The sequence below is a fragment of the Vanessa tameamea genome, chromosome 12, assembly GCF_037043105.1.
Source record: "Vanessa tameamea isolate UH-Manoa-2023 chromosome 12, ilVanTame1 primary haplotype, whole genome shotgun sequence".
Lineage (NCBI taxonomy): Eukaryota > Metazoa > Arthropoda > Insecta > Lepidoptera > Nymphalidae > Vanessa > Vanessa tameamea.
This window is the reverse complement of record NC_087320.1, coordinates 6,725,315-6,752,269: the sequence shown is the minus strand read 5'-3', so window position 1 is coordinate 6,752,269 and position 26,955 is coordinate 6,725,315. Positions and strand designations below refer to the sequence as shown.

At 32.0% G+C, this 26,955-nt stretch overlaps 1 protein-coding gene across 1 annotated transcript in view; it reads left to right on the top strand.

Moving 5' to 3' along the window:
• LOC135193547 (uncharacterized) overlaps window positions 1-11,721 on the top strand; it is a 159,871-nt gene extending 148,150 nt beyond the window's left edge. Inside the window, exon 3 of the mRNA XM_064216491.1 lies at window positions 11,703-11,721. The gene's annotated coding sequence lies outside the window, so the exon portion shown is untranslated. The remainder of the gene's footprint in view (window positions 1-11,702) is intronic.
• Window positions 11,722-26,955: the final 15,234 nt, after the last annotated feature.

The following is a 26,955-nucleotide window of genomic DNA, read 5'->3' as shown; positions in this document are numbered from 1 at the left end:
TTGAAATAGCTTCAGGAACGAGAACAGAATAATTTCACGACTACTTTATTGTTGGTTCATAATGACAACAGAGTAGAAAAATTTATTAACTTTGCTTTTGTCCTGCTGGTGATTTGAGAGTTTTTTTGCTGTCACGACTAAATTGTATATGTTTATCATATTTTATTGTTTTGTAAATTTTTTTAACTAATACAAATTGATACTGTTTGTATATACTAACAAATGGGATATAGCATTTTACAGGACGTAAAATATTGTATCTTCTGTACCTGTAAATTCACTGGATCACTCACTCTTCAAGCCGGAATACAACAGTATCTACTATAGCTGGTCGAATGTGTGATGAGACTATGGTTTACTTCGTGATAGTGTTTTCTATAAGCACATATATATTGTTCCCTATGTTGTAAAAAAATACATTTATTGCTCATACATTTTTTGCTTGATAAAACATCGTCGAGGATCTCCGAGGTCTCAAGGTATTTAATGTTATGTTAAGCAAAATTATTTAAATATTGTATTGATAACGTATTCCACATACCAAAGATAAATATATTTCATTTCGGTATGTATATAGAAACATAATAATTGGTTCTCAGAACATTTGATGCATAAGAATTGATGTCACGACTATATATTATCTTAAATCTAAAATTAAAATTAATAGCGAAGTTGGCAACCCTTATGGTTTAATACAAAGTTAGGAACCTAGATTAGTTGATGTTGTAATCTTTAAACTTAGCCGAGTGTGTTATTGTTATGTCGATACAGCGAAGTTAAAAAACTCGTGTTTCAATAAACATTTCCGTCCTAGTTACAAAGTTTTGTATCCAACTTGCATCAATATTGCACCGAGTCAGTTCACATTTGAGCTGTATTGATTAACCTAACAAGTAAAGTTAGCTATGGGATATTATATAATTTAGCATTAAATAAAACCACTTTACACTTAGGTGTAATATAAAAAAAGAATGATATAAGAAGATGTATTAATTAATACTGCTAGTAATTTGATCGTTATTAAAGAAAACCAATTTATGAATATAGAGTACCTACCTAAAATAAATTAAAAAAAAGTTTTTACTATTGGAGTATATATAAATTTAGAAAAATAAGAGGCTATGATACAACGTATATTAACAGTAAATAAGGCTGGGTCGCTTCTTTGGTTATTATTGATTGATTCAAAATGTACTAGTCCCATTGTAACTTCGAGTTTCACGTCGGATTTATCAGCCTGACTGTCTCGTTAGTCTATTGGCAGATCCCGAGTCCTTAGGTTCAAACTCCTGATGAGTAGTTGTTGGGTTTTTGTGTCGAATAATTTTCAATAACAGCCCGGAGTCTGTAATTTGGAAGTCTGTACAGTGTACACTCCCGTACCTCGGAAAGCCCGTAAAGGTGTTGGTCCTGCGGCTCTTAGAAAAGAGTAAAGCCCTTGGTCCTACGCTTGAACTCTTGCCGGTCGTGTCGGATTTGCCGTCACATCGGATTACGAGAGCAAGGGAAAAGAGAGTGCACCTATGTTAGCGCAAATACTTGTGAACTATGTTCTGCGCAGTTGGCTGGTCTCACTTGAGTTTTCCCGCCATGGCCGAAATCGGTAACGACGAAATGGTCATAATTTATCAGTACAATCAACATTCCATTCGTATATTTCGATTTTGATTTTACTTTATGATTTATCCTACGTACATTACAATTATGATTATATATATGGACTAAGATAGACTAGGCCATTATTTTACGTAAAATGTACAGTTAAATTTTCAATGTTATTTACTATTCTAGATTACATATTGCAACGTTGTTTTATGTTTTTATTTAACTAAGAACTGCATATGCTTGCCAAAAATAAACTTCAGTAATATGCTGGCTTAACTTATTAGATTATATGGTGGTACTAATAGTATTAAAATTAATGCAAAACTGTTTGATGTTTTTGTCAATTTAGACACCAGAATAGCTACTGCAAGACATATACACGATCGTGATACATTTACTATAATGATTATAAAATTGAAAGCGTACATACACATTACATATGCCAAAATAGTTTATCACCCTAAGTTTTCAATATTACACGAGTGATTTACGAAGTGAATTCGTACAGAAATAGCTAAGCTACAGTAAAACCACGGCAGTTTTTTTAATACATTGATAAGTAAAACAAAGCTGTTAACATTTTGGTCTTAGCACAGACTACAACAAAAAAAAATAAAAACAAAAAATGATATAATATCTATATCTGTCGAAATTTTATATTTGTTGTCTAATTTGATTAATTAAATTGATTTTATTGCCTAGTACATAATAAGTTGCAACAAAAATCATTGTCCAACGATGCTAAATAATTTTACAAATATATTAAGACTTTCTGTAACATTTTTAAAGAAACAGTTGAAAAGGATTATTTTTATTTGCCACTTTAAATCCTTTCCTTTTTAAGATGATAATGGAATAGAGTGGTTCATTAAGTCTAATGTTAAAATAAAATTAATGTTAAATAAAAAGTACAATCATTTGTTGTTCGTGTTCCATACTTTTTGTTTTCCTTTCCTTTTGCTTGACTGTAGTCTTTCACAGTCCGTTTTATTATATTATACGGCAAACATATTACTTGGTGGTAGGGATTTGTGCAAGCCCGTCTGGGTAGGTACCACCCACTCATCAGATATTCTACCGCCAAATAACAGTACACTGTATTGTTGTGTTCCGGCTAGAAGGGTGAGTGAGCCAGTGTAATCACAGGCATAAGGGACATAACATCTTAGTTCCCAAGGTTGGTGGCGCATATGTGATGTAAGGAATGGTTAATATTTCTTACAGCGCCTTTGTCTATGGGCGGTGGTGACCACTTACCATCAGGTTGCCCATATGCTCGTCTGCCAACAAATGCCATAAAAAAAACACGATAAAATACAAATTGGATTAGCAAAGTAGTTATATATCATCATCATCACCTCAACCGGAAGACGTCCACTGCTGGACAAAGGTCTCCCCAAAGATTTCCACTAAAGCCGGTCTTGCGCGACTCGCATCCAGTAGATTCCCGCGACTATCACCAGATCGTCCGCCTTGTAGGAAGCCTGCCCACGCTTCGTTTTCCGTTTGGTGGTCGTCACTCGAGAACTTTCGATCAGCCCTAGTGCCCCGCCCACAGCCACTTCCGTTGGGCTATTCTTAGTTTAGTTATATATGCTTAGAAAATAATTAATAATATTAATTATACTACTATGTATTAATTTTAAGAAAATGTATGATAACATTCAATTTTAGTAATCTTATTTAATGATTCCCATTTCTAATTATATAAAAAATTACATTATTTTGATTCACAAATGTTTAATTTGTAAACTGGGAACTATTAATATAATTCAATATACCATAGATTTGGTTAGCACAGTGAATTATTTGTTAAAATTTTATCTGAACCGAATAAAAAGGCTTCAAATCCGGTAAAATCCATTGAGTTTTTACCTGCTTAATTTGTTTTAGTGACTCATCTCGTGAAATTGTCTACACCTCGCGGGTGATAGAGGGCTTCGTAAGGAAGTCTAAGTTAGTCTCATGAAAATCTTCCACCTATAAATACCCCAATTTTAAGTACAGTAGAATGGTGGAATAAGCTCTAAACCTTATGTCTAATTGGATATAAAAGGCCTTGCCCAGCACTGGAGCATTTTCGAGATGATATTATCCTTATATCTTCTGATATGATTGAATATAATACTTAATTCTTGTTACCGTTCAATATACGATAGTCAAGAACAACAATTTGCGCTAAAGGCAGTTCGAAAACTTTTAATGGATCAATTTGAAGGTGTATTGGAATCAGCCGCTTCCACTTCAAAGCTAGATTTCAGCTGCTTTGTACGTCATATGACATCATAAACACACTTTAGTTGATATATTAAATATATATAAATTATATACATAAATCGAAAATTTTACTTAACTTAGTATAAGATAAAAGTAATTCATTTGATTTACTCAAATTAAAGCCGAGATGACCCAGTGGTTAGAACTCGTGCATCTTAACCGATGATTTCGAGTTCAAACCCAGGCAGGCACCACTGAAATTTCATGTGCTTAATTTGTGTTTATAATTCATCTCGTGCTCGGCGGTGAAGGAAAACATCGTGAGGAAACCTGCATGTGTCTAATTTCAACGAAATTCTGCCACATGTGTATTCCACCAACCCGCATTGGAGCAGCGTGGTGGAATATGCTCCATACCTTCTCCTCAACGGGAGAGGAGGCCTTAGCCCAGCAGTGGGAAATTTACAGGCTGCTAATGTTAAAAAAAAAAAAAAAAACTCAAATTTATGTTTAATAATACTTTATATAAAATATAATTTGTTATAAGAATCTTCGTGTAAAGTGCCGCGAACTGTTCAAGCCAAAGTAATTCAAACAAAGTAGATAAAAGTTGCGGCGATAAAAAGCGATTAAAAGAAAAATTTGCATTCTTCTGAATTAATTACTCTCATAACAAAAGTTTTGAAGGAGGAGTCTGAAAAAAAATCTTCAAAATTTTTCGATGGTTTTATGTAAATTTTATCAACTAGATTGTTTCTAAACAGTGCAAATGATCGTTTATTAATATTTCAAGTCACAAAAGGTTTATGCACGACTGCCCAGAAAAGGAACATAATGTTTTTGTCATCAGGATTTATGTATGTTTGTCTGTACAGTTAATTTATTCTACCAGAACTTTTAAATGCCGAACAGATTTAGATGTATAGGGTATCGTTAGAATCTCTACATGATCCTGAAATATTAATGGCAGGCACTCATTGATTTAATTTTAAAGTTAAGCTTATTTTTTACTTTGTATGAAAAATATTATATACATACATATTATACATATTATAGACATTGCTACACAGGTCTTAGAAAAGCGAGAGAACCTTCATCTCAATATATGGGTGTTAGAAGAATCGGCTAAGTTTGTTTAGTCTAGCGTATACAATCAATACTTAGGACTTTACAAACCCGGTGGGTGGTGAGCCAAAGCAATTCCAAAGTGATCAAGCTCGATTTTGTAGTGATTTAAAACCGATGTTACTAAATAATATAACCGATTAATATATTTTGTTTAAATGAACACATTAATTAGAGATCATGATATATCTTTAACTGTTTTGTCTGTGTCGTTTCATACTGTTAAACCGAATTAAGATATTTTAACCTTTCCTTAAAACGCCAATGCGCCACCAATCTTGGGAACTAAGTTGTTATGTCCGTTGTGTCTGTAGTTACACTTGTTCACTCACCCTTTAAGCCGGAACACAACAATACACATGTGCAAGTAGGACCTACCCAGAGGGCATACATAAACACCCACTTGGATACCCAGTTTCCAATTGCAATTAAATTTAAATAACCATTGTACATTTGGTATTATATTATGAATAGTGTGGATATTCGTATTGTTATTAAAATATTTTAAAATAAGTGAGACAATGTAGTTAGTAAACATATTTGCTTATATTAGTGACTTAGAAGAAAAAAGAGCATAAACCAAACCGATTAGTTTCTCTCATATTAGTATGATAAGAATATTTTACAATTATTTACAAGTGTATTATTATTATTAGATATTCTATGTAAACGTAGACGCCAGACTAATAATATTATTAACTAGGTAATGCACGGCGTGCGCAAGCCTCTGCAAATTATATAAGGAATTATTCGATACGACTCGTACGCCTCGTACGACGACGGTAGTAAAGACAGTAACATCAACATAGACGTAGGCATCTTGATATTATTTTCTTCAGCCGCATTATATTCATAGTTTGTGCTTAGCTGACATATTCGAAATTCGGTTCATGTCATTCCAGTGGTTGCAGTACAGAGAGAAACCGCTTCAGGCAACGCGGCTAAGTATTTGCTTGTAGGAGATTATTCACTACGAACTATGTGAGAGGAGGCTTACCATAATTCTCTGCGTATATATAATAAATAGTCTTGTTTAAAATTAATATAATTATATTGATAAACAAGCGTCGCAATATATATTGTTTATTGTAGATGAACACTAGAAAATTAAGAGTTGATTAACTTATTTCATATGTTTTTATATTTCGATATTTTCCGTGCTGAGTACTTTAAGGTATTTATTTAAACCCTTTTTATATCAGATTCAGTTAAGGAATCGTTTGTAAGTGTTTCAATATAGTCATCTTGATCTTTAGATAGACAATACTTTTCTTTAGTCAAAATTAAATTAATATTTATTTATTTTATTACTAGGCGATTACTGTTGCTGCGAATAGTTTATTGTTTTTATAAGGCTTCGACTTTCATATAATAATTAAGACAATTATTGCAGTTGAGTTCGATTGCAACAATTCTGATGATTCAAATGCTAGAAGTTACAATGTAATTGTTAATTTCGTGCAACCAAATCTTATTATAGAAAATCAGGAAATCACTCGATTCAAAATCAATTGAGTTTCACTTCACGACAAACAAAAGGCAATTCAACAAGATAAACAAGTAAAGCCCACCATCCAAGTAGTCTCCTGATAAATTGTTCTTGTCTTATCAACTCTATTGGTTCCTTGAAAAAATATCTGACGGAAATTATTCTTAAGACAGTGTTACATAAAATAAAACTTTTTATATAAAGATTTACCATGGCGTATTACATTCCACGAATACATTTTCAAAATATGTAATTTATTTACCATTTCGTATCCAAATAAATCAATCAATGCTATTATGTAATGTTGACCAGTATATTGTGTGAACGCGGAATTTTAGTAGCTGATCTGAAAATAAAGGTCATTGAACCCAAAATCAAACTACGATGTTAGCGGAGCCTTTTTACACGTTACAGTGTAAAGTTGGTGAAGCCGTATGGCACTGTTAGTAATCTTATATAACATAATAATACATAAAATATTTTGAAGATTGATCTTGGGATGTCCGGAATGACAGGAAATATACCATAGATCTTAAGCTTAGATTAGATAATGTGGTCAAATCTTGACAAGAGACTCCATATGATAAAATTTTCAAGAATATTATTCGTTTATTTATTTCTAAATAGGGGTGTTGTAAGTACTAAGCATCAAAATTTCTTCTTAGATTGTGTTATGTTTAAAATATATCATATCAAATTCAACTGTTATATTAAATTATTTATAATGATAGTACTAAATTTATATTTTTTATATACCTACATTGAATATTATGTTTCATAATTTAATTATGAATTTGTCATTTCTGTTTTTAAACTATTTTATAATTATCGATAAACTTATCTATTGCATCTAAGTTTTTTACATTGTAAAAATATGTTAATCGAACATTGGATATTTTTATGAAATGTACTTTGTACGGGGCGCCAATTCTCCAAACAAATTGACACTTTATCGCAATCAAAACGAAAAGCTATCGTTGCCGTTCCGCCGTTTTTCGATTCTACTAACAAAACGACTCAGTTGAGGTTCAATCGAATTTTGATCGTATCATAATCGATATATAAAGTCGAATTGTCACTCAGCCACGATTAAGCTGAAGTTTATTTTTTATAAATAGTCAAAGTTCGATCGGAATAGAAAACGTATCATAACAATTATGTATTAATAGAATTCAGCCGAATAATAATAATAAAATTAAAAAATCTGAGGGTTTTTTTATACGTTATACTCGTCCTCTCATTAAAAAAAAAAGTTTTCTCAACATTGGGCTATTAATGCCTTTAAATGAAGGCATGGAAGACAATCCAAGAGGTAATTTCACAGTTATTGTAACATTTAAATGTACGTAATTAAATCCATATAAAATAAAAATTAAGAATATATTTGTTAATGGATAATTATAACGACCGTTAGTTTGAAACAATCGAAATATTACGACCGGCACATGTTAAATAAATTAAAAACATTCTAACCTAACTTAATTTATTAACTTTCGAAATTGTATGCGTTTTGTTGTAATTTTAATGCTCCGTGTTCGTATCATATTATAGATTTAACATTAACTAACGGTCCTTCAATTTAATAGTTAAATAAACGTATATGAACGATGGTTCATTTCTATAGCAAATGAAAACGTATACGTGCGTTTACGTAAATAATGCGTAACACGAGCACCGACATTATAATCAGTCCCGTAATTTAATTCCAATGACTATTTCCAATAAGCAACAAAATACTGAACGACAAATAGTTTAATGATAGTAATCAGACTTTATACACGCGTGTCGTTAGGTTACGCTTATTATAACTTAAATTCCATTTATGAGTAAATGAATTGGCTATTGGCCATTGTGTGGTACAAAAACGGCTGTAATTGGCGCAACCATAATTTAATATTACTAACGTAGTGTTTGAGCTCATGCCAGAAAGCTCAAATTCAATAAAAATTCGAGCCAGCTCTCGACTGAATCATAGGTCATCAATTTACCGACGACCTCGGTCCATAATGTTTTATCTACATCTCTCGTAGCCCACCGCTATATAAATACCAAAGTATAACATCAGTATAACATCAGTAAGAAAGTATATATAATAATGGTTTTAAAATCCTACGAGAATTCTTAGAAATTTCAATGGAAACAAATTATAAGGTTTCGTTTAATATGTAATTGTGGTATGGTATGGCATTAATATGTTTAATTTTTTTATTCAATAAAAAGTATGTTATGATTGTTACGTAATCATATTGTTTTTTATAAAGTTAAGTACGTACCAAAATTACAATAATTTCATTTTAATATTATCTTAGTAATATAAAAAAATAATTCTTGATAGCACGTATATCTGTACTAATATTTTAAGGCGAAAGTAAATCTGTCTGTCTGTTGCTTTTTCAAGGCCAAACACTGTACCGAATTCAATGAAATTTTGTACGAAACAAGAAACCTAACACCTAAACCAACCTCTGAGACGCGAGTTGAGCCGTGGGCGACAAGTTGTCTATATTTTTATTTAAAAGACAGAAGGATAATTCTAAAAGAAATGTGAAATTGTGCTTTATTTTAATCAATGTATAAGAAATATTGACCTAAAACTATTCAGAATAAATTATATAATTTTTTGTTGGTATTTTTTTTGTGAATAATTGCAGCTTTAGTACCAAATCTTATTTAATATTTTTTTATATTAAATTAAAAGTCTTAATAAAAGAGGATATATTACTCAAGCCGACTTATACATGCATATGTATAATATGTATTACATCTTGGTACGATACTGATTGTATTAATAAGTATTTCTATCGTTATATTTGAAAAAGTCTTCCCAAAGACAACGGATATGTAAAGCTTGATTTTGTGCGATTCAACAATTTATAGATAAATTAATAATGATAAATTATTAATAACACATATTTACGCTCTTTCTCGTGAATACGAACGTTTGCTCGACCGTGTTCACGAGGATTCGCCAAGGATAAGCCGCGTGTGTTAGATTTTTTATATAGAGACTTAATACATTATGTCAGGATATTTTAAGAATAACTTATATTTCTTTATTATTTTATTATATTTTAAGGTTTTAAGACAATAAAAGATTATATATGAAACACAGATATTTATTTAGCCATTATAATAGCTGTAGTAAACGTAATATTGTATCAATTAATAATTGCAATAAAACCAATTACCTTAATCAAAATATACTTTATTCGAGTAGGCTTTTACAAGCACTTTTGAATCGTCATTTAACAAACTATTTAAAGTAAAACTACCACCGGTTCAGAATGTAGATTCTACCGAGAAGAACCGGCAAGAAACTCAGTAGTTACTCTTTTTCAATATGCAAAAATACAGTCATTTTAGTTAAATACAATTATACTAACTTTGTATATTGATAATTGCAAAAACACAATTCATATATTCATCAATAATTTAACAAGCAATAACAATTATATTATATCACAAAATTATATCGTACCTTAAATGTTAGCAGCAGCTTGCTGGTCCAGGATCAAAGTGAAAAGTAAACGTAAAGTCAAAAGTGTTCTGTACCGAGCTTCCATCACTTATATAAGCCTTTCTACAAATCACGTGACTCACAATATTGAACAGAAAAGTCAAAGTACCCTCTTATTTAATATCAATGTTATCAACACAATTCAAAAATAACTAAGATTAAATTATTATTATTACAGAATTAATTAAAACATACAATACATAGTGTAAGCCTTTTTGTAATTGTCTAATTATTTATTTATTTCTTACTTAATCTGACACGTGCAAAACCTGCGCAAGCATGCGCTTTATCAAATGTGCGGTAGCTCTTAATATGTATGATTTTCCTTGGAAACAAGTGTCACTAAATAAACATAATTTAGTAAACATTTAAATAGCCCCTTAGCAGCTTGCTGAAACTAGCCATAACAAAACTCTGTAAGGTTTACTCTCAAAGGGCCTTTCTTGCCATAGAGAAACTTCGTGGTTTCGCATCAAATATTGACGTGAAGTTTGCTAAGTTTTTAACTCTTTCACCACATAGCCTTTGCAGTTTGCACTGCTGTACTTTTCATAATTAATTTAAATACTTCTTATGAAAAATCAGTATTATTTTAGTATAAAATCAAGCTTAAAGTATGAATTATGAGATCAAAGTAAGTTTGATTTAAAAATAGTTACCAAAGATAATAATATTGCAAGATGTTTCTTTAGTTCAATACACCTCAACTCGGCTCGATTTCGCCACAATTCGTTTCTCATTTCCGCCGCAAAGACAAGCCGGGCCTCTGAGAAACTCGTCATACACCAGGTGATTAGTTTTGCCAGAAACTCTTCGAAAGTTTGCGTTCGGTGTGATCGCTTTGTTCCAAAATTTTCGATCAAAGTTGACTTTGGCAACTAAATTTAAAATCCTTTTTGAAGAAAGGCTGTTTCGAAATAATTAGCATAAAATAATAAGAAAATACAATATTTTACTTCTTGTATTGTTACATTAACTAAATTATATTTATTTAATAGTAAACTTGTAAAAATATCAATTTAAAAAACCCGCATAGTCTATTTCACCGGTTCATCTCATTTAATACTATCCGATTCGTTGGTATACGTTTAGCCTTCAATAAGGAAGTGTAATTCTTCTTTAATGAATAAATATTGTAACGGTAAATTCAAATCAGAACAACAACGAATGAACTTCATTTAACTAAAATTAATAATAATAATCGAGCTAAACGATAATAGATTTTCCGATACGTGTGATCAAAATGGTTTAGTATTAGCCTTCGTTATTGTCAATTAACGGTAACGGTTTTTAATTGAGCTACCTATCTTGTTGCAAAGTAAATCAATTAGTGCACGGTAGCTCCGTCGCTCGCAAATTGATTTAGTTTTGCCCAACCTCTGAGTGTATACATTTTACTAAGTAATAGGTTATTTCATTTCATTGGTATGTTATGTTATAGTATCGGTTCTAATAATTTAACGTTGTTCTGTCGAGTGTAATTATATTTTATTTTGTATGATTTGAGTAATTTAATTTTATTCGATGTTGAATATAAAACATTTACGAGATTAACTTTTCACACTATAAGATTAATTATTATTTTATATTTAACAAAGCATAAGCTATTTTATCACTTCATTTTATAAAAAATATTTTTCATTTTATTTTATATATTTTGAATTGGATTACCAACAAACATTATTGGGGTTTATGTATTATGTTATTTTATTTTGATTCCTTAGGTAATTCCTATAAAATATATTAAAGCTTTATTATTATACAAAGTTACCTGTATATAAACAACTGAACTGAAAATATTTTTTCGTTTATAATTTATAAAATCCTGTGTCCTCATATGGTAAAGCCACATCTTAAAACGCAATGCACCGGCAAAAATGATCTAAAACGTTATGACGTGTGTTTAAATTGTTACATTCCGTTACCCGATAGATGGCGCTAAATAAATTTTCCACTTTTCTGAATCGCACAGGCTAGTTATTTGTATAATGTAGAAAAGATTTTATAAAGTCGATCAAATTTATAAAAGTCACATGAACGGTGGAAAGCACTTCATTAATTGATCCCCCGATAACACTGCGCGTAAACACTTTGATTAAGCTGGCTCACTTACTTTTAAACCGGACCGTTGTAGAATCATTGATGAGCGGGTGTTACTCATCCGGACAGCTTTATAATTACATTACATTAACATTAACAGCCTGTAAATTTCCCACTGCTGGGCTAAGTTCTCCTCTCCCTCTGAGGAGAAGGTATGGAGCATATTCCACCATACTGCTCCAATGCTGGTTAGTGGAATACACATGTGGCAGAATTTCGTTGAAATTAGCGGTTTCAGGTTTCCTCATGATTAATTATAAACACAAATTAAGCACATGAAAACTCAGTGGTGCTTGCCTGGGTTTGAACCCGCAATCATCGGCTAAGATGCACGCGTTCTAACCACTGGACCATCTTGGCCAAGTGGTTAGAACGCGTGCATACAGCTTTATAATAATAAACACTTATAATGTAATACAAAAACGTTACTAGACAATAACTATACAATCGAAAGCTCAAAGTTTATTTACCATACATTTCTCTAAATCTTTATAGCTTTGCAAATAAGAGATTCATCTTATGAGAAGAGATCTAATAATACAGCTGTGCCGATTACGATTTGCCATTTCATAAAAGTAATCCCAAAACAATCGCACGCTTGTCTCGCAGGTATTTAAACTTGGTGTTGCAATTTCCTTCCCGAGTATTTTCGAGAAAAATGTTATTTCTTTAAATAAAACGATTCAAGGAAAATATTTTGCAGACTTAAAATATATATCAGAATGTTTAGTATTCACAATTGTTTTGAGTGTAATAATTTCATTAAATTACATTATTATATAGGTACTTACTTAATTTACTAAAACAACAACGTACACCGATCTTTATTTCAGTCCTAAACGATTTTAAGATGTTAAAAATAACCGCAGATACTACCGTGAAATATAAAGAAGTGATGTACTGGAAAACTAGTTCCTGGTGGAAGAACGTCCAAACTAGAAAACGCTTTTATAATATTAGGTTTATAATATTTTTTTTTATTTGTATATAAAATAGTTGTGTAAAAGTGCGAATGGGTAGTAGTATCTCATGGTTAGCCGTCACCATCAGTCATTGATATTGGCATTGTGAGAAATATTACCCATTTTTTACATCATTAACTCGCCGCCAACCTTCGGAACTGAGTTGTTATATCCCTCATGCCTTTAGTTATACTGGCTCACTCACTCTTCAAACCGGAACACAACAATACTTAGTTATTGCTGTTTGGCATTAGAATATTTGATGAGTGCCACTAACTAAATATATATTAAAATAAAAAATAAATAGATATAAAAATATTTATAATAAAATTACAAGAACACAAGCAAAGAATCGGCTGTTCTTCAATTATTGGCCTTATCTGACAGCCTTTGACAGCCAGTCAATTTTACAGTATGTAATAGAAAAGCCCAGGAGGCAGCGTTGAAAGCTACATACTAATTTATTTGTTGCTGTTTGATTACACTGTCAAGTACTTTATTTCGGGTTATAAGTTCAAATGAAAGTGTTTCTCGCTCCAGTAGTGGTGGGTCTGCTTATTAGTAATTTAAAAATTGCAAAAAAAATCCAACACTAATTTCCGTAAGGCCTAAACTTTGCACGCATAATATTTAGGAATTAAATAATAAATTGCACAAAAAGAAATATTAGTAAATCATTAGCAAAATTGAAACGCCACCTTCCGTACTATAAGTCACAATATACTGTTAAGCGCATTTTGTCATATTATTAAAAGATATATGTAATTTTAGTATGTTTATGTTTGTGCTATAATATTATGTTAGGATGAGGTTATGATCGTTTGTCAATCACCGACCAGACAATCTAGCGTCGCGTATGATGATGGTAATTTATTTATTATTGATTTCTACACCATCTGGCAATTTAAAATAAGCATTTACTGTAAGTATATATTTTCAAAGTCAAAGAAAAGTTCTTAGTTCAATAAACAATCGTAACATTAATTCATAGCTTGTGACTGTTCTGTTTTCAAAAATATTTTATATAAGATAGTTTTCGTTTTATACTATACCATGTTTGTAATGAATTAATAGCAAAAAACAATCTGCGCTCGGCCTAACTAATATACGCACGGGCGTTATCTTTGCCATAATAAACCAGCATAACTTAGTAATATTTTTATCGTTCTAATTTAATTTTATTTAAAGATTAACAACTCTAGCTAGTTCATACAGCATTGCAATTATATTGAATTAAAAATTTAATAATACCGATACATCGATATACGTAAAGAAATTGCATTCGCGTCCACATCGCCTCAGTAGTCTGTCCGTTAATTGAAACTGAGTAAACCCACTGAAGCAATTTATGACAGCTAATAAATGGCTCAGTGTAGAATGAACCGAGCTGTTTGCCAAGTCGGTTATTTTCCTCTTATATATGTTTTAAGAACATGTTTATTTTCCCTTACTCATTTTAACGCTAATGCTCTTGTAAGCAATATATGTTCACAAACAAAAAAAATGTTCAATTTAATATACTTCGTCTCGTAATAAATACCTATTCACTTTTAAAGTCTGTTCAAACCGGAATTCGACGCAACTCGACAGATTAAGAGGACCAATGGCTTCACGTGCTGGTCAAGATACGAAAGTGTATTACTGGTTACGTTCAACCCGTCCTGGCTTCTACAGTCTTATAGTTAGCACTCAGACAGACGAGGCAATTAGTATTAAGATTGTGCTAAGAGGATAACTGACAATAGTCAATGTCGTCGTGTATAAAAGTCGTTGAAGTATTGAGACCGCAAAAAAAAGTAAAATAAAATATAATTATAGTTAAAAAAAACACGCTTTGACACTGTATACTTTGAGTTTTTTTATAACTTTTAAACGAGGAATTTGTTGGTATTTGGCAGTCATCGAAGAGACCAGTATACATGTCTCTTCATTGTTCTCTTAATTTGTAATCCCAATTACATGTAATATTTACGTTTCAAAAATTAGGAAAAGGTGAACCGAGATAGCCTAAGAAAAAACGTCGTGAAGATCGGCATGTGATAAAAATCTGCCACATGTGTTTCTACCGACTTCCATTGGAGCAGCGTGATAAAAGAAGCTCAAAAAATTATCTTCTAAAGGAGAGGCCTTAGCCCAAAAGGTTATAAAAAATCCTAGATTTTATCACATTAGTATGCTAGATACAAGTGAAGCCTGTAAAAACGTAGAGTATTCGTATTGAAACTCGATATTAAGAGATTGCAAACCACAATTTAAAAATGAGTAGGTACAATTAAACTTGGTGTACTTCTAGCGAATAGAAATCAAAGAATCGTTGGCCCATTGCCCATTTGTCGTTTAAACCTGTGGAAAACGGCCTTCTTATGGTTTAATTCAACAAGAATCGTGTTTGCGACGATGCCAAAATCTACTATCTCAATAACTTTCTCTAATAACATTCTACAACTCGCTGTAGTCAATTTCATCGTTACCCTTATAAAAAGTTTATATATCACTTCTAGTCTGCGTGTTCCTAACGTAAAAATATAGTCTATCGGACTGACTTTCTGACGTAAGCGCATTCATAGAAACAAACAATTCAGCTTTATGTATTAGCTTTATTTTTATTGTATCAATAAAATAACTTTAGATGACGTAAATCTTTGAATGTCACTTGTTCATAGACGTTGTTACATTCTATCACGCTTTACAATAAATTAAATTCATTCATTCCATTCCTGATGCCGTTCCTGATAATAAAACTTCATATAACTGTTGTCGGACGAGCAAATGGGCCACCTGATTGTAAGTGGTCACTGACGCCAATAGACATTGACGCTGTAAGAAATAATACCCATTCCTTACATTACACCAATGTGCCACCAAACTTGGGAGCTAAGATGTTATATGCCCTGTACCTGTAGTTACACTGGCTCACTCACACCCTCAAACCGGAACACAACAATAATAAGTATTGTTGTTTGGTGGTAGAATATCTGATGAGTGGGTTGTACCTAACCAGACGGGCTAGCACAAAGCCCTGCTAGTAAAAATACTAATTTAATAATTTACTAAAAGCTTATGATACCTACTTTATGATTAGAATACCGCTGTTTTTAAAGTAGCCAAACTTAATTTACTGTTTACACTTCTTGAAATCGCTACAAAAATCCCCAAAGTAATAAAACTTATAAAGAAAACACTAATAAAAACTTCCACAATGTTGACATAGACTTATTGAAATATAGAATACAAATTCAAGTTACAATATAAATACGATTATATAAAATTTTTGAAAAGATTTGTGTTATAATTCACAATATTCTTCGATCGATAAACATGTAGGGTTACCCCTTATCTACATAGTTCACTGTGAACAATTGCCACCAAGCAAATACTTACCAACGTTCCCTGAAGCGGTTTCTCTATACACCACAATGCTGGGACGGTATCTTGAATGAATTTCGACTATGTAAGTTATTTTTAAACTACTGGTACGAACTATAAATTATTAATAACGTGATCACGCCTCAAATGGAATTCATACTATGTTCATTTTACAGTATAATAAATATGTTAGCTCTTCGTATTTAAAATGTTTACGGCGTTTCAGTGTAAATTTTCTTACAAGTATTCAACATATATTTTTTTTCATTTTTTAATATAACATTTTTGAATATATTAAACCACGTAATATTTAAATCCTTTTAAAGTACGTCGAATAATTATAATTTGATTATTTTCGAAGTACTTTATGACGACGTATTTAAAATAAGATATTACGAAGAATTTTGAAAATCTTACCGTCTTGAAAAATATTTATGTATATATTGTTCGATTCTAGTAATAATATAAGACACGTACCTACAGTATGTCATTTTCAGCTCGCTAAGTCTCTTTTGTTTTATATAATTTATACATTTATAAATATACAAAAATATTATTTGTATAATTCGAATACACACATTTATTCATTGATACCACAATTTTACTTTGATGAAGGAATAATTTTAATATTATTAATGAGACAGACAGAATACCGTCAATTAGGCAACTGTAATTAAGGAAATCAATTACTTGTATAATAGAAATCTGAGGCGTTCATGAAAGAACGCTCTCGGAAAGTTCTCAAAAAAATCTTCCGTTTCTCACCAATGTGCCTTTTTCGTGAATAGTTTGCATCAAAAACGTTTAAGAAACTATAAATAGATAAAATGAATTATTATAATTTACATTTTCAGGGTTACTTTGAAATCGAATATTAAATAAAACAAATATAAATATTCACTAGAATTGGATTTAAAAATCGAAAACGCAATTTAAACGTAGCTTCTTTCAGTATTGACAAAAAAAATCTGTGTTCAAGACATGTATTTGTTTAGAAAAAAAAAATATATAGTGTTTTAAAAGAATGGGCGCCGTCACAGGCAGCAGTGCAATTAAAACCGATCGAGTAATTGGGCGTAGCATTAGATCGGTTGATGTTCGAGAAAATGTGGTTTAGAAGGAAAATAAACTTGTTTTAAAGAAGTCAAGATATATTTTAAAATAAAGTTCATTTTTTATGAAGTGAAAACATAGTTAATTCTAGTACAATATTGATTCTGCGGAATATAACTCGAGACTTACTATTTTGTCTGAATTATATATAATCAGAATCATTATTGCTTATAAGCTAATTGAGCCGAGGTGGCCCACTGGTTCATCTTCATAACCAATGATTTCGGGTTCAAACCCAGGCAAGCACCACTGAATTTCCATGTGCTTAATTGGTGTTTATAATTCATCTCGTGCTCGGCGGTGAAGGAAAACATCGTGAGGAAACTTGCATGTGTCTTATTTCAACGAAATTCTGCCACATGTGTATTGCACCAACCCGCATTGGAGCAGCGTAGTGGAATATGCTCCAAAACCTTCTCCTCAAAGGGAGAAGAGGCCTTAGCCCAGCAGTGGGATATTTACGGACTGTTAATGTAAAGTAAAAATATGCTAATCGCGGACAAGGATGTACAGAATAAATTTTAATAATTTTTTTTTCATTACATAAATAAAATTAATTTTACATATATTTAGAATAAATATAATGTAATTGTATGAATAATCAAGATTTCTAGTTTTTTGGTCATTGGTGTTGCCTCAAAGCGAAGAGGTAGAGCCTTATTTATATAGTATCCCTTAAAACTCCTTACTCGAAATGAAAGTAATGTATGCACAAATATAAACTAGGATATGCAGAATTATATAAAACATTTTTTACTAATTTTATACTAATTAAATTAGTAAATGAACAGAAAAAAATATTTGAATAATTTACCGCAATAGGATTACTCACAAATTATTTCAGAACGCATATCGTTATAATATATGTATATATGGTTATAATAATAATATCCCTATAATAGTAAAACGGTGTTTTTAAGCACATGTATTGGCGATCGGCCATTGTGCGGTTTAAAAACGGCTGTAAATGGCGCAACCATAATTTAATTCTACTAACTTAATATTTGAACTGATGCCAATTCAAATTTCATAAAAATTAAAACCAACTGACTAAATCAGTGTAGCATTAATTTGTATCTATATAGATAATTTCATTATTATTGTCGTTTAATATAATACATTTTGCAAAATTGTATCGGATTTAATGATCTTAAACTTTTTGTATAATTATCACTATTGTGTTCTTAGTCTTTTTTGACGTATTCCACCTCAGCAGGGATGCCCAGCCTGCCCTCTGATTTAAAAGGGGGAGGGGGTTATGCAATTTTTCGCTCGCCACTCTTCGGCTCAAGTGGAGTAGGCATCATAAAGCAACCCTCATAAGGAGATTTAAACCCAAGAGAACATTTCTTTGTACCACAAGCTGGGGTGTGCGTTCACGGATCCTGCTGAGTTTCTTTCGCCGGTTCTTCTCAGGTCCGAGGTGCTAAATTCCGAACCGGTGGTAGATTTTTGACAATCAATAAGCAAGTGTAAACACTTCTATATTGAATAAAGATTTTTGATTTGATTTGACGGCAGAGATGATGTTTGTTCTCGTCGCCTCGGCAGCCTTGAAGAGCAGGACCAATGTATTATCTGGCTGCGTGTTGACTGCGATGACCACCCACGAATCTACGCGTGCCTTTATAGGTCCCATAGTGGTAATGCCGAAGTCAACCGACTGATTGAGCATCTCCAAATAGCTACAGATTCCGTGCTACAACTGATCCAATCCGCCGAGATCGTCAATCTTGGCGATTTTAATGTCCACCATGCCGAATGGCTCGGCCCATGCACTACCGATCATGCAGGTATATCTGTTCTTGACTTGGATTAAGCATCGCTTAAGCACATAACTGGTCACCTCGCCAGCGTGAATTGTGAATCCCGGATGTGGAGGATAATACACTTTCCCTGTAGGACCTTATAGGTCGGCGGATTGGGATGGGATCCGATCCTTCTTTGCATCTTACCCATGGGAGCAGATTTGTTTCTGGCAGATGATCCAAGCGTTGTTGATGACTTTGTCGCCGATGTGGTGCGTCAAGGTAAGGAACTATTCATTCCATTTTCTGCAATACCTATCTGTATCTGTATCAAGTCCTCGTCGCTTCTGCAAAACGGCGTCACGAAACAAAGAACACTATCAAGCTTTCTGCCTCTAGATTCATTAAAAACGTCATTACAAAGGCGAAGACGGCTTACATTGACAGAATTAACAAGAGCCTGGTGCGCCTCCCTTCAGGAACACGTGCGTTCTGGTCTGTTTCTAAGTCTGTCTTAGGGGCTTTCTGTCAGCCTTCTTTTCCATCTCAGGGACGGTGATTCATTGGCTCACATGGCAAAGAAAAAGCTGATCTTGGTACTCCCGGTCGTTGGCATCAGTTTTAACGCGTCTTTTGCGGCAATCCTACGCATTAGGCGTCGTCCCAAACTCCTGGAAGACTGTGGAACCAGCTTTTGCTGGCGGTTTTTCCGAACTGATACGACTTGGGAACCTCCAAAAAAGGAGCCTACACGTTTCTTAAAGGCCGCCAACTCACATGCAACCCCGGTGTTGCAGATGTCCATGGGCGCTGGTAGTCGTTTCCATCAAATAATAATAATAACAATAATTAAGGTAAAAATCTACACAAGTTTTCTCTGTGAGCTCGACTTAGTTTTCTTTTATGTCAGTATTTTATAGTGCGCCGAATAATATTTGTCTAGGTATCCTGCATTTATCTTTCATTCCAAGGTTTTTGCGTAAGCGTGTCTAATAGTAAGCCAAGAGCGAAACGAATGTCGTACTATCTAGATTTGTGTTTCGCAAGTATGCGTGTTTTGTCAGAGTCTAACTAGATGTTCGTGCAAGTCGATAAAAAGGAAGATTGCGTGTAAAGCAATAGATTACTTTATCAACCATCGTGCAGAGAACACGTGTTAAAAGACTGTCCAACGTTTCGTTGTGTTGATTAATAGTTTAATCGATCTCATAGTTTTGATGCACACAACCCGAACCACACTTAGAAAATGTATAATGTAGAAGATGATTACGTATTTGACTATTTTATGTCAATTTTGAAAACTGCTGGGATTTTTTGCCCATTCTTCAGCTTTAATACATATATTCAAATAAATAATAATAGAATTAATTCAGTTCTGTAACATGAAAATTTAAAAATACTTTTAAGAGCTTAAATGATACTAAAATATTTTATATTTGTGCACTTGATCTATGTATCTTTCGACATTCAAAAGAAAATAGACAGATATAATCGATATAAAGATATATATTCTGGTCTTTACTAAAATTGGTGTTTTTAACAAATTCAAACTAATATGTTTATATATTCATTCTATTTCTATACTATTTCATTTTAAATCTATCATAACTACGAATACTATATTAAACAATATGCATACTTAACAAAATTAGCTTGCAGACAGTTTAATTTAAACGATTCAATTAACTTTGTAATGTAACTCAGTTCAAGCGAGCTAGAGAAGTCTCAATCTCCACTTTCAGTAAATTTGTTTATATAGATGCTGATATATAAAAGACATACCAAAATTAATGATCATCTTTTATCAATTCTAAATATCTTTTTTATTGGATGGAGAAATCGGCCACCTGATGGTCGGTCACCAAATCACATATACATTGGCACCGTTAAAAAAAATCTTTACATGCCCCTATGTGTATCCCTTGTACTTGTAGTTACACTGGTTCACCCACCCTTTAAATAAAAACCCAATAATACTAAGTATTGCTGCTTGGTGATAGAATATATGATGAGAGGGTAGTACTTACTGGCTTGCAAGATGCCTTACTATCAAGTAAATAGAATGTCATACGACCCACCCTTTGATCCGTACTTGTCAATATAAAAACAATTTCAGACGAAGGATTGCAAATCTGCAAAGTATGTTGTTCTTAGAGGTCTACGTTGATAATATTTAACATCAATAGTAGTTCTTAAAGTCGTCGAAGTCTAACCTACGTCACAATCAGCAAATTGGCTCAATGAAAAAAATTGCAGACAAAAGACGAGTCTAGTTTTAAATTACTTTATTGCGGTCTATTTATTACTTATCAAATGTAATTGAGGATGACAGAGTTCTATATAACGGTTTAGATGCAGGTAGGCAATAGTTCCAAGAAAAGATTGCTATGAAAAGTGCATTGACCGCCACCTTGCTTAAGTTATTTGTACATACTGTGTTATCATTTATCTTGTTTTTATTATTAATTATTATTTACTTTACATTTATATTATATTAATGTTTTTTGAATATTCTATTCAGTTTTGTCATGCCGGCGTTCGAATCGATTGATATTAAGATCCTGTATTATTTAACAAAACTTAATAGCTAATTATATATATGTATGTGCTTTTATATAAATGCACAAATAAATTATTTATGGCAAACTAAGGATAGATACCATTGTTATTGCAAGGCTATGAAATAATAATTTTCAACAAACTTTTGGATTCGACGATTAAAGTCATTACAATATTTTTTCAACATGGAATTTAAAAGATTTATCATCGCTTCCCGTTCATTTATTCACGGCTTGAAACCCATATTATTGGTATTAAAGATAATTTTAGGTAGTTTTTTCATAATGAATTAACATTTAAATAAAATATGGGAATTTTGAATAAACATCTAAGTAGTTTTATTTACTGCGAATGTGTAAATGAACAAAGTTTGTGTTTACTGAAGTTTATTTCCTACGGAACCGAAACACGCAGTGACTGTGAAACTGCGTGGTAATTTTACGCTGACTTTAAAAGGAAAATGGTGAAAATCAAAGGCAAGTTTATTTCACAACTTATGTTTCTTTTTATTGTAAAGCCGTTCGTATTTAGTTAGACGTGATTACTGTTGATATTTGTAGAATTTTTCTCTTCTATTCGTATTTCTTGTTAATTTTAATATATTTTATAATTTTGTCAACTACAGACCTATTATAACCAAACCATAAATTCCTGGTATATGCAGACAATAACGATGACCTAATGTGATGCACAATCATCAATACGGCTTCGGTAAAAATATATAATACTCCAAAAAGGAGTGTTTTCGCAATGATTTCTACTTTGGTCGACCAAACTGAGGTCGATGCTGAGTTTTTTTGAATCGAGTAAGGTAAAGCGGCACACGTCATAGGTGTGAGCACCTATGCAGTCTGATACTTTATATCACGTTCAGCATAGTTCTTTACAAGGATGGAAAACCAACAGCTTTAATTATTAGATTATTAGAGCATCTCTCGTGTAGTCAAAATAAATAATCTATTTAAACAATATTAAAAAAAATTGATAATTTTACCTGTCGTTTCTCTTAGAGTAGAAGAAAGCGTTTTATGTGAAAAAATATGTATACTATGATATCTATTTTTTATTTATAATTAATATAAAGATCTTTCAGTTTTTTAGGCTGTGAATTATTAATATGCCCTAGCTCTTTCCAATGCGGAAGAAATCGAGATACTTTAACGTTTTTATTAACCCTTAGGAATTTTATTAGGGGATGGTAACTATCTTCCACAATTTACAGCTTAGATACGGGCTAAACCTTAGAATCGATTGCTGGATTAGTGAGAGGACAAATTGAGATCAAGTTGGTTTGTTAGGTCTACTGTGCCGTTATACCAACCTAAATAGTAACTCATGTTATCTGCAGTAAAACTACTAGATTGACATTGTTAAATAAAGACAAAAACAAGATACAAACAACAACATCAACAGATAACAAACATGATTAAGAAAATACATTTAATGCAGGTCACATGATTGAAACGTAGAAAGAAGAAAGAAAAAGATCCGTGATACACACACATACATACGCAGACACAATTAGATTGCAAAGTTCATCTGTGTAAAGTTTGAGTAAAAAGGTTTTACTTTTATTATATGTAGTAGGCGTATCAATTTTAACTGAATATGCCAGTTTTCATTTTTTGTTGTAACAATCAATAGTTTCCAGGAAATAGTAACGATTTGGGAGTACTCAAATGTCCAACGCACACGGAAACTAAGTCGCGAACACATGATACATTTTAATTAAAATCGGTTGTTTATTCTCTAAACTACATACATACATGCAATATCCACAAAAAACATCGAAATTATTAATATACATATATACGAGTATTTTGTATCGAAATTATAATCGATCGTGGGATTGTTTGCATCAATCAATACATCAATCTTCAATTTGCTACCATTAACAATACTGAACTTTCAAAAGAATTTCACGACTTAGAGTGTTACTTTTTTGATTTTTTTAAAAGTTATAATTAGTGTAGGCAATGATGTATATCACACGTGTTCCTCTTTGCGTATCCGTTTTTGTTGGTTCATGTTTCACTGACTGACAATATACAATATTATATTTATTATATACAATAAAAAAATTATTATATTATGCGACTAGTTATTATTCGTCCTTATAATAATAGGTCGATAGATTCCTAATACACATAAAACATACAAGTTTTTATACAAAAAAATTTACAATCGGATTTCCAAAAAACTATTTCAATTCGTCAATTGATCAATATTAATATATTAAAGATTTAAGCATAAAATATTCGATCTTCAAACAAGGTTTTTAGATTAGATTGGTTCTTATTTCGGCTCAAATGTTCCATTCCGCGGAAAGTCTGCGAACATTCAATATTAGCCTTCATCAAAATGATTATTCTAATTCATTATAAGAGGAAAACTTTAGTAACACCAAATGTTAAGCTTGTGAATACTGCCTCAGAACTCTTAGTTAATTAGATTTTATTAAGTAAGAAAATAACAAAGTTTTCACGTAAAATTCGTGCGAAAATTATTATGCAATTTATAGCACCTGCGCCTTAATGCATTCCCTGATTAATTTATTAGGGACCGCAGTGTGTAAAATTGATGGCTACAACTCGATGAACGTATTTTATTTTACGATCATATTTTAAAGCTACGTGAAAAGTGTTTTTATAAATTTTACACAATTTATGAAAACTCGTTCGCGCTATTGACGGGCTGTTATGTTGTAGGAATATTTATTGCCTCGTTAAATATTACTTTTTATATGTGATTCCCACAGCACCATAATCTGTACGACATCTCATGCAAGTCACGTTGTGTTCAATCGCTGCATAATTTACGGCATAAAATAATAATAAAAAATGCCATAGTTACATAAAGATTTTTTCTTATCACTTTACTGCAAATGTAAACAAAAACTGTTAGTTATAGCCAATTGCTATAATGTTTTAAACATACGATAACTTTTTTTATTCCATACTTCCATACTAATATTATAAATGCGAAAGTAACTCTGTCCGTCTGTCTGTCTGTCTCGCTTTCACGAGAAAACTGCTGGACCGATTTAAATGAAATTTGGTACACAAATAGTCTAGAGCCTGAGAAAGGACATAGGCTTTTTATTTGGAAAAAAGTGCTCTAAAGGGTCGAAAAGGGGGATGAAAGGTCGTAAGCTGTTGAAAGTATTTTTATTTTTAGAACTAGAAGCATAAAACTTATATTTTAGGCTGTACACTTATAAACTAATATATCATGACACCCACTAACGAGCGAATTTTGGAAATTCTACCCTTCCAGGGGTGATATAGGGGTTGAACGTTTGTATGGAATGCATGAATGAAAACAAACATGAAACTTTATTTTTGGGATACTGATTAAAAAGGAGTATATACTTATTAAAATGTTTCTGCATATTCACCCCTACGGGGGTGAAAGATTGTATAGAAGTCCGTCATGTTTTAAGATAGAAACATGAAACTTTATTTTTGGGATACTGATCAAAAATGAGTAGATACGTATTTAAGCGTTTCTAGATAATCTAACACTAAAGGGGTGAAATAAGGGTTGAAAGTTTTTATGAAAGTCGTAAATTTTTAAGCTAAAAATATGAAAGTTTACTTTTGGGATACTGATTAAAAATGATTAAAACGTATTTAAGTGTTTCTAGACATTCTACCTGTAATGGTATTAATAGGGGTTTATATTTCTTATATAGATTAGTCTGGAGGTCCCTAATTTTTTAGTTAGAAGCATGAAATTTTATTTTTGTGTTACTTATTAAAAATTAGTGGATACATATTAAAGCGTTTCTGAATATTCTACCCCAAGACCTGAAATACACACCAATGTGGTATACAAAGAGGTCTTACATTAACGTAATATTTTAAGGTAATTCGTAAATATATTCATATTCTACGCGAGCAAAGCCGCGGGTAACAGCTAGTTTATTTATAAACTTATTAATATTGTAAATTACTTCTTTCTTTATTATAAACTTTAATTTTAAGCCTCAAAAGTGGGAGTATTATATGGTTGACATATCTGTGTATCTTTGAGTCTGTCGTGGCATTGTAGGTACTAATAAGTATTTGTCTAACTGCATAATGTGTATTACACCATATTACACGTAGCGCCGTCGGGGATTAAAGCATAGATTTTTTTGCAGTTGCGAATACGCGACAGAGCCACATAAAGCTAGCCGTGTGCACTGGACTCGCTTAAAAGTAAACGATTTTTTTTTGGAATGAGAAGGAACCGAGACTTAAACATAAAATCATCTCCGCCTCACCCGTTTATACTTATAGGATATTTATTTTCAAACGCAAAGGGATGATGTAACACCACTGGAACTCTTTAAAAAGGTTTTAACCTCATCACCCCTGGTTCCATAACATCTTGATTTAATAAGCCAATACTACAATATAAATCAGTCAAAACCGCATCCAATTCGGCTAAGCCGATTCCGAAATTAGTGGTAACAAACGAATAGATAAACAGACAAAAATCCTAAAGATCATATTAATGTGATCTATTGCGATAGTAGATGCCCCCAGTACAGTTTTTTCTCAAATATCTTCTATATACAGATTTTGATCAGTTACGATTTTATTATATGTATAGATTATATACTTATATAGTGTCACGAACTATTCTTAGACATTTTATAGTTTTCCAAATGTTATATATAAATTTTCCACGTATCTAAAATAGTTTTGGCATCGTTCTCTCTAAAAGCCGGCCTCGGACCGGCAATTTTCTCTCGGACCACGTCGATATAATAAGCAATATCTTAAAAATATAAAACATAGATATAAACACTAACTAGCCCATACCCATGTTAAAGCATATACTAATACCAACCGGGTCAGTAATTTTTCATAATATAATAGATACAGAATCTGTAAAAAAATTTGTAAATGTCTTACTGATCGACGAAAACCCCCTCTCCTCTTTAGCAGAAAGCTGGGAGTTTATTCCGCCACGCTCCAATACACTTTGCTGGATACATATGTAGGAGATTTTCATTTAACACATCCAAGTTTCATCGCCAGTCCACCACGAGCGAGATGAATCATAAACACGTATTAAGCGCATTAAAAATCAATTATGCTTACCTGGGTTTGAACACCGGGTAAACTCAGTTGTAAATAGATAATATATTTTATAAATGATATT